Source organism: Oreochromis niloticus, linkage group LG9 (genome assembly GCF_001858045.2).
Source record: "Oreochromis niloticus isolate F11D_XX linkage group LG9, O_niloticus_UMD_NMBU, whole genome shotgun sequence".
In the NCBI taxonomy this organism is placed as follows: Eukaryota; Metazoa; Chordata; class Actinopteri; order Cichliformes; family Cichlidae; genus Oreochromis; species Oreochromis niloticus.
The window spans coordinates 9,983,372-9,993,586 of NC_031974.2; the positions used below are offsets into that span (position 1 = coordinate 9,983,372).

A 10,215-nucleotide genomic window follows, 5' to 3' on the forward strand; every position below is an offset into this window, starting at 1 on the left:
TTCTGATTGATTGGTCTAAATGGAACTGAAATCATCCAGGTAAACAACATCATATCGATTTTTTGTTGACTTAAGAGTCTCAGTAAAACTTTGAAGTTCAACTTTCAAGTTTGAAAATATATAAAAAATTGTTGGAGCCACCATTTAACTTGCCTTATGCCTCAACTTTGCTTTCCACATTCACCATGTTGCTCTGAAAAGGCTTTCTAAGTGATTTGACTCCTAAGACCCACCTCTGAAGAGAATATAGGATGGGGAGAGAGCTACCCGCACAAACCAACAGACAATAAGATTATCCAAAGGCAATTAAACTTGGGGCCTTGTCTTGAGAAGTTCACATCCATCCCCATCCCTTTTCATCCCTACCTTTACTTTCCTTTTCATCCTTACCTTTCCTTCCACTCCTCTGCACCTCATTGTTGTGTGATTAACTCCCAAGCACCAGCGGGCGAGTCTACATTCCCATTACCCAGATCTATGGCGAGGACAAAACATTTGTTAATCACCAATCACTACCAGGAGCAAGGCACTCAAGTCTTTGCCAGCTCTATAATGTGAGTGATGTGCTGCCAGCTTCTTCAAAGACTGTGTTCTGTTTTTGTTAAATCTCCACTCAACACTTCATATGGATATGCTCAAATAAATTTACGCTTCTTGTTACCGAGGTGCTCTGCCATCAAAACAACAGAACATGGGTAAAGTTCACCTTATCTCCAGAACATGATTTGTTCTAAGAGCCAAAGGCACACAAAGCTGTTTCCCTTTGAGGTCGAACATTTTGTTTCAGTGTCAACATTAGTAGCCTAGGCGGTTGTTCTGCATTTGTTTTTGTCATTTGTATATTTCTGTTTTTAGGAAACAAGATTGCTGCAACATTTTGATTTCAATATTTAATTTTTTCCTGCAGTTTCAACAAGCTTATAATTGTAAGTGCCTCTCAAATTATTATGCAGTTTGGCATAATTTGCAACAGCCAATATCGAGTCTATAAAACACGTACAGCGTGAGATCTGACTTCTTTGTAAGAAATATGAGACTGCTGAGTTGTATTATGTTTCACAGAGAGTGTCCTCCCAAGAAAAATAACACAATCATGCATTTTAGAAGAGTCACAATAAAACATATATTTACAATCAAGTAACAAGCATTTCAAGTGGCGAAAAGTTAAATATAGAATAAAATTGTTAGCAGCTACAAATTATACATATGGAGGATGTCTGAGTGGTTAGAATGATCGAAAATGATTCTAATGCAGGGGAGGGCTGTTTTGTTTTTTTATCTAAAAGCCTGTTTTTCCCCTTTTCTACAGTGTCAGATAAACTTTACACAGTATGTTATCCTGGAGGCAGGGCAGTAACAAACTACATTTTGACATTCAGTTATGTGGACCTGGGTTGGTATTGCATTATATGGCAGATCAAGACAAATACTTTTGGTATCTAGGTTATTTTTTAGAGCACTCTCTACAGCTTAGCAAATATTTCCTGGACTTGATATTGCAACAGTTTTGTGCAGGAATCTTACTTCCTGCACAAAACCATCATCATGAAAGGGAATGTCTGTTACCTGAAATTGTAAAAGGAAAGATTTTGTGGTTTTGATCATAAATGTCCTTCTCCGTCTGATAAAACTGAACTTCTGTGGTCGCTCAAAGTGCAAACGGCACTAACTAATTAGCTCAACTGGGGCACTACTGTTTACTAATTAATAATTTTGCTGTGGCTTAGATTATACTATTTTTTTTTTTCAGTGTATGTGAAAATGTTTCAACACATTTCAAAATGTATTTGTTAATTCCAATAGCAGGGTAATGAGACTTTCTAACTACATCAATTCTGCTTGAGCATTCTTAATTATGATATGTAATGAAAATCATAATTGATGAATTGACTAGTGGCTCAGTAATGAATCACTTTCCATGCACATTTTATGCCAATTTCGTTTTGACTTTGAATAAACCCTAATTATCTACATTAGTGGAAGTCAATGCCTTAATATTTAATAAATCCTGGATAATCCCATAGCAATCAATTTAGATCAAAATCGCTTTCCACCAAAGGTAGAAATGCTCAGCAAACTCATCCACTGTACCCTATAATGATGCCTATTTATATGCAGGAGCTTTGCCAAACTGCAGGATGGGTAATTACTTTATTTACTTCTAATCATGTCAATGAACCATTGTGCAAGGGTTAGTTTGGCTGAGCTCATTATTATTATTATTTTTTCTCTTCAGGATCACATTAGGAACTTTAGTCTAACAAAGGCTTAGTTTGAAGAGATTGACCATTGCACAATACCAGAGCACTCCATTAGATGCATGCTTTCAGGGAATCCAATAACTGACTGTGACATAATTATTTAAAGTCAATATATATCCGTGTGCTCTTGTACACAAATCTTAATAGTTTTGAACGGATCTGTAAAATCATTCAGCATTCTCATCGAGTTGTCAAGAAGAAAAAATGTAAACGAATAGAAAATCAAGTGCACTGTAATAGCAGTCTGTGATTGAAATGCAAGAACGATGTCTAGTCTTCCACGCATTCATTGCTTTGTCAGTATTTACATGGTTAATGTCCTATTCAATAATCAGTAATCTTATTTAACAAAAATATTTGACAAAAATAAAACATTTTCCACTGATTGGTTATTGAAATAAAGGTCTTACCAAGATTACCTATATCAAATTAGATAAGACCAGAATATGACATGTGAACAGTTATGGTCTTGAATTCACTGCTGAAACTGGTGTGAAATCCTGGCGCAGCATATATACACGGCTTGACTGGTAATGTCATGGTCCCTCTGTCCTCTCTGTGCTGTTTTCTGTCTTCCCATTTCTGTCTCCTTGCTCTGTACCTTGCCTGTCCGCTATCCCTGTTTATAAATGTGTGTGTGTGTGTACCAGTTTTTGTGTCTTGGCAGAACTCCACATACCTGCTAATCATGACACACCTGTTGCTAATTCCTCATCAAAGCCCCTTCTTAAGGGAGTGGCTAGATGACACCCTGGCTCTGGTGCTTATTTGCTTGGCGTGTTTGTTTTTAAAAAATATATATATCTGTGAGGAAAACTTACTTGTATCTTATGTGTGTAGATTCCTGTGGAGCGAATCCATCCATGAGATTGGTGAGCAAACTGGGTCTGGAGAGAGGGTATCTGGGAAGAAACATTCAAGGAGATTCATGAGTACTTGGGAACCGGAATAGTCACTGCAAAGGATTTTGAGATGAACCTTCATTGCACTATTTTAACTGTTACATTTTAAGAGAGTCCACACAGGAGTCTTGCTTTTGCCAATCTGATTCATGGTAATCTGGCACACCAGGCATTTGCCTGGTGGGCCCACGCACTAGTAGGCCAATGGGTCATTATTTGTATTTTTTTTCTTTATGGATATACAGGCTACTGCTGGTTTAATGTGGAAGAAGTGGTTGACAAAGATGGAATGACAAAAACAAAACGGTGGAGCTGAATAACTACAAGAACAATAAACTACAAATAGATGAAACAAAACTGATCAAATTCACTGACATATTAGCTGTCGGGGTTGCTTCTGCTGCATCATCCTCAGTAATAACAACAACTAGTAACGAGCCCTCACAGTCACGAGAGTGTGGTGTTGCTAGCCTCTTGTGGCTGTGCAGAAAGGATAGCAGCTGAAGGGTGTAAGATGGAGCAACATGTAATTACCAGGTAAGAAATTAGATGGAGGGACACAATTAAGAAGCAAGAGATTCAAGTATTCAAATATGGCTACTTTGATCATGAGCCACTGCTACTGGCTAAAGTGTCGCTTTTAATTGTGACATGTCACACTGCCGTGCAACTATGATGTTCTTACTCAACAACATTTGAACCAGCCTGGTTAAAAAGAAAAAAAGGTTTTAATATCACAAATTAAAGAAATTGAAATATACACATAATATATTTATGCAAAAATGCCAGGCACAGTTTTTTCTGACAGTCTAGATCTCTATGTGTCCCAACATGTATATTTAACACTGGATGCAAGGCGAATGCCTAGTTTTTAATAGCTGACTAGGTTTGGAAACAACTGTATGTACTTTGACTGACTTTTCTGTTATTCTACAGCAGGAAATGAAGTGTGTTGTGTGTGTGGTAGCATTCTCATCCAAATGGTAATTGGAAATGTCAAATCCTGCTCAAAAATATCCAAATGCCAGCAACACATAAGAGGGTTCTCGGGCGACATACAGTTTGTAGTGTTGGTGTATTGCAGGTCCTCGTGTAGTTGTCATGTCAGTGATGGATAACAGATCTATATATTGGAGGTAACTGTACTGCACAGGCATAGTTATTATGTGCCATTTATCAGTTACATATCTCAGAATTTTGACTTCTAAGTAATTTGCAATGAATATACATTTTTTTCTTCTTTGTTTCAGTGGCAGAAAAAATCTTCCATCCTCAGTCTGTTGTACAATCAACTTACATCCACGATGTATGCAACCATGATTGAATCGGTGAATGAACAAATTAAACCACGGATATAATATATGGACATACTGTATACATATCCATGCTTGTGAATATGAATTTAATAATTTTCTCTCCTCGTATGACCTATGCGTGTGAGTGAGATTGTTTTTATGTGTGAACCTAATCAATTATTAGTACATCTCATTTCAGACTTTTTTCTGGTGTCTGATAAAATGAAGTGATCAATAAACTATTGGGCACTCTTATTTTGAAAGTTTCCCATCTCCTATTTCCCTACTGGGAAGTTAATCAAGCTACTGTTGTGACACTCATTTCATGGCTCTACACATTAACTCGACCGTCCTGGACTGTAGCTGGTGATGGCACTCCTCGATAAGCTGTGATGATCTTCCAGTTGAAGGGTCACTCCAACTAGAACCTGAAGCTGGCTAAAAACCATTTCATGCACAGCCACACTGTTTACTTACTAAGCCTGCAGAGCAGATGACAGAGTACTGTCTCAAACTGCAGTCTAAGATGATGGAGTTTGAGTCTGTCAAAGCGATGGGAAACTCGGTCTAGAGGCAGCTGACACTATCACAAAGTATTCGAAAAATCATTTATTAATCTATTCAAGAAAACGTGGGTGGTGGTCCTTTCACATGCACCCTGTTCAAGCTTTTTGATTATTATTTTATTAGTTTTCCTTTCTCTGGACATTGGCTTTGGGCCCAGTTGCAGGCTCCCTGGCCTTTTTTTGCACCTGTGTGCACTGTAACCTTCATATTTTTCCCATGCTATCAGACACCCAGATAGCATGGATATAGATAGCATTTGCCTGTTTTAGAATAATCTGCCTTATACTTAATTAATATTATTAATGTATACTTTGTCAGATAGCCGATTAGGTCCAGATTATGGTTAAACAAAGGCACCAGATTGGCATATATCTGCCGCTGGTACTCGAATGAAAGGAATGCTAACCTGAAACCAATTAAGCTTTTCACCAGTATGACTGTCTTCCCTCTGGGGGTCTTTCCTAATTGCTAAGGCGCCACTCTTTTTTTAATCTCCCTTTTTATCTCTATATTGCAATGCTAGTGTTAATTTGCAGGAAGTGCAGTTGATTAATGAATGACTTTAATCAGGATTTGAAATCACGACGCACTCTCCCAGATGCTGGTGATCACTGAAAACCTAAAACCCGTCACTACTATATGTGCATTCTCTTTTACTGAATGATTCTTCTTTGATTAGTAAAAAAAAAAAAAAAAAAAAACGGACTTCATTATAAGGATAAATCAATGGGAATATTTCCTTCAAGCTGCGACTGTGAAATCCGAGTTTAAAAGACAGAAACGATATATAGCAACTGATATTAAAACCCAGTGGTGTCATTATTGGAGGGTACCAAGATAAACGGTGTCTCTGATTCTTGAGCGAGTGGAATCCTTGGCTATCAGATACAATAAAAAAAAAGACTGTAGGAAGAGGCAGTTAAGCTTCATGTCATAATCCTTCCGATCTCAAATCCAAAGTGTGATTTTCTTCCTCAGTCTCCCAGAATTTCCTCTCAGAAATTACCATTTACCAATTACACGGTGTCAGGAGTGATTCATATCTCTTTAATGAGAAATGACAGTAGATAGTGGAGAGCCACCTCGGGTTTGATTTCATTCTCAGTGGGATGGGATGATCTGTTGACAGAACTACCCAGCAGACAGAAACAGTGGCAGAGGAAGCCGTCAGCAGTCTTTCAGTCATGTCCTCAATGCAACGAAGAGCAAGAGGCCACCCAAGGCAGGTGGAGAAAAGCTTTCAATCACTTATTCCTAACCTTGACTTTGTGGAACTACTAGAAGGGTGGCCACTGCAATTAACATTGTTAAACCTGTGTCCAAGCATTGCATTCCAAGTCATGGTTAAGCTTATACTCTTATCAGGTCATTTTCAGGCCTGATAAAAGCAAAATGTTCCTGTCTGAAATTCTGTTGGGAGTTTCTATATATTATATATATATATATATATATTATATTCATTAAGAAAACATAACAAACAGGATTTGGGGGCAAAATGCTGCCTGACTTTTTTTTATAAGGACCCAAATGGAGACCACAAGACACAAAACTAGATTTTAACAAAAGACAAGTCACTTATTATGGCAAGTAACTGACCATGAAAAACCTAGACTGGGAAAGCTAAATACCTAACAAACTGAAAGCCTGGAACTCTGGGAATACCTGGAGACACATTGGAAATATCAAGAGAAGATGGAGACACAAGGAGGGATTAACATATGGACCAACAAAGGACTGAGGAGGACAGAGACCATATATACACTGAGAGATGACAAGGTAAGTGGAAACGCATGGGGAACACAGCGGGAGCGAATGACATGAAGCGAAACTGAACACACTGAAAGCAGGACGAGAGACTGTCAAAATAAAACAGGAAGTACAACACTGAGACCAAGACTAGGACATGGGAACTTAACACAAGGAAAGGAGCACAGAGACACAAGGCAGACTGAAGAGACAAGAATGAAACACAGGGAGGGGAACATGGGAACAAATAAGGGCGACAAAACAAAGACATGACTACGATCCTGAGAACGGGGGAGCAAGAGACGTAAACACAGCTGACACGACAGACTGTCACAAGAGACACAGGGATGAGACACAGACACAAGAAGAACCTTACAGACAAGAAACCACAAACTGGAAATATACAACTGTAATGAAAAGCTTAAATTAAACCATTTTCACAATGTCATGGAAAGATTCACACATGCAAAATAACCTCAAAAATGCAAAATAACCCTAACAACATTGACTATAAAAAAATGAATAATCATACTGGATATAAATTTGGTTGGCCTTAACTTATAGCTTAAAAAAACAATGAACATGCTCCTTGTTACACTCCTGATCTGATGCACCAACTTTAACTTTAGCTTGGACACTGCAGACAAAAGACTCCTGTCAGCTGGCATGGGCAGTGTGATCCTAGACATACAGATTGAGACAAAGACATTCTTCATAGTACTTTTACAAAGTATCATGACTGGTTCGCACTGTTGTAAGAAGATGTTGGGGTCAAATCCAGGCTCTGTGTGATGTTTAGATGTTCTCCCCATACTTGCGGTTTAATCCAGGCATTCTGGCTTTCTCCCGCAGTCCAAAACAGCTATGGGTTAGGTTAACTGACAATTCTAAATTACAGGGAGTGCAGAATTATTAGGCAAGTTGTATTTTTGAGGAATAATTTTATTATTGAACAACAACCATGTTCTCAATGAACCCAAAAAACTCATTAATATCAAAGCTGAATGTTTTTGGAAGTAGTTTTTAGTTTGTTTTTAGTTTTAGCTATTTTAGGGGGATATCTGTGTGTGCAGGTGACTATTACTGTGCATAATTATTAGGCAACTTAACAAAAAACAAATATATACCCATTTCAATTATTTATTTTTACCAGTGAAACCAATATAACATCTCCACATTCACAAATATACATTTCTGACATTCAAAAACAAAACAAAAACAAATCAGCGACCAATATAGCCACCTTTCTTTGCAAGGACACTCAAAAGCCTGCCATCCATGGATTCTGTCAGTGTTTTGATCTGTTCACCATCAACATTGCGTGCAGCAGCAACCACAGCCTCCCAGACACTGTTCAGAGAGGTGCACTGTTTTCCCTCCTTGTAAATCTCACATTTGATGATGGACCACAGGTTCTCAATGGGGTTCAGATCAGGTGAACAAGGAGGCCATGTCATTAGTTTTTCTTCTTTTATACCCTTTCTTGCCAGCCACGCTGTGGAGTACTTGGACGCGTGTGATGGAGCATTGTCCTGCATGAAAATCATGTTTTTCTTGAAGGATGCAGACTTCTTCCTGTACCACTGCTTGAAGAAGGTGTCTTCCAGAAACTGGCAGTAGGACTGGGAGTTGAGCTTGACTCCATCCTCAACCCGAAAAGGCCCCACAAGCTCATCTTTGATGATACCAGCCCAAACCAGTACTCCACCTCCACCTTGCTGGCGTCTGAGTCGGACTGGAGCTCTCTGCCCTTTACCAATCCAGCCACAGGCCCATCCATCTGGCCCATCAAGACTCACTCTCATTTCATCAGTCCATAAAACCTTAGAAAAATCAGTCTTGAGATATTTCTTGGCCCAGTCTTGACGTTTCAGCTTGTGTGTCTTGTTCAGTGGTGGTCGTCTTTCAGCCTTTCTTACCTTGGCCATGTCTCTGAGTATTGCACACCTTGTGCTTTTGGGCACTCCAGTGATGTTGCAGCTCTGAAATATGGCCAAACTGGTGGCAAGTGGCATCTTGGCAGCTGCACGCTTGACTTTTCTCAGTTCATGGGCAGTTATTTTGCGCCTTGGTTTTTCCACACGCTTCTTGCGACCCTGTTGACTATTTTGAATGAAACGCTTGATTGTTCGATGATCACGCTTCAGAAGCTTTGCAATTTTAAGACTGCTGCATCCCTCTGCAAGATATCTCACTATTTTTGACTTTTCTGAGCCTGTCAAGTCCTTCTTTTGACCCATTTTGCCAAAGGAAAGGAGGTTGCCTAATAATTATGCACACCTGATATAGGGTGTTGATGTCATTAGACCACACCCCTTCTCATTACAGAGATGCACATCACCTAATATGCTTAATTGGTAGTAGGCTTTCGAGCCTATACAGCTTGGAGTAAGACAACATGCATGAAGAGGATGATGTGGACAAAATACTCATTTGCCTAATAATTCTGCACTCCCTGTATATGAATGTGAGCTTGAATGATTGTCCATCTCTAACGACCTGTTGGGTTTACCATGCTTCTTACCCCGTGACAGCTGGGAAAGTCTCCAGATCTACTATGATCCTGAACTGAATAAGTGTAAGAAAAGGGATGGGTGGATGGATTTATGTTAGCTCTCTGCTTAGGTTTGAATTGAAAAACAAAAATGCACGACCACAAGTGGTCTGAACAGGACTTCCTGAGAGTGATGTAGAAATAACAGCTGCTCTTGAAGAGGTACAGAGGAGCACAAGAACTCATCCATAAAGGGAAGATCAGGCAAGTTTAAATCAGTTTTTCTTTTTATGAAGAAAGAGTTTTGTAAATAAACCAATTCAGTTTAGACGAACTGAATTTTATAGTGCAAGTTCACATTAAAAAATCAATGACCTTAAGATGCTTTTATATTCTGGGGAAAGATCCTACAGCAGCAGTTCCCAACCTTTTTTGTGCCACGGACCGGTTTATGTCCGACAATATTTTCACGGACCAGCCTTTAAGGTGTCGTGGATAAATGCAACAAAATAAAACCAGTGCCAGTACCATTAATAAAAGAAGATTTATTCATAACACATGAGGAAAGGCTCAGGGAAACTGAGTTAACAATAAAAACGTTAAAAAAGTAACGATGAAAACCAATAAAAACCCTGAAAACCATAAATTTCAGACCTGAGCTTCAACTTTTGCGGCCCGCAACCAAACGACTCACAGACCGGTACTGGTCCGTGGCCTAGGGGTTGGGGACCGCTGTCCTACAGTATTTGCAAGAAAACCCAACAATCAGAGCATCCCGGATTAGCAAGCACTTGGTAACAAGAGGAAGGAAGAACTCCCTTTTAACAGGAAGAGACCTTCAGCAGAACCAGACTCAGGGAATGGCAGTTAACCAGTTGGAAGACTAGCAGAGAAGAAGGAGAGTGAGACTAGATTGAAACTGGCAAAATTAATGACAGAAAGTATAAATA

The 10,215-nt window shown here is 39.1% G+C and overlaps 1 long non-coding RNA gene across 1 annotated transcript; it reads left to right on the forward strand.

Annotated features, from left to right (window-relative positions):
• The first annotated feature begins 3,033 nt into the window (after positions 1-3,033).
• On the forward strand, positions 3,034-4,622 carry LOC102081262 (uncharacterized). The gene is made up of 3 exons (XR_265840.4): positions 3,034-3,133; positions 3,409-3,700; positions 4,414-4,622. It is a non-coding gene; the product is annotated as an uncharacterized LOC102081262 (long non-coding RNA).
• The last annotated feature ends 5,593 nt before the right edge of the window (positions 4,623-10,215 follow it).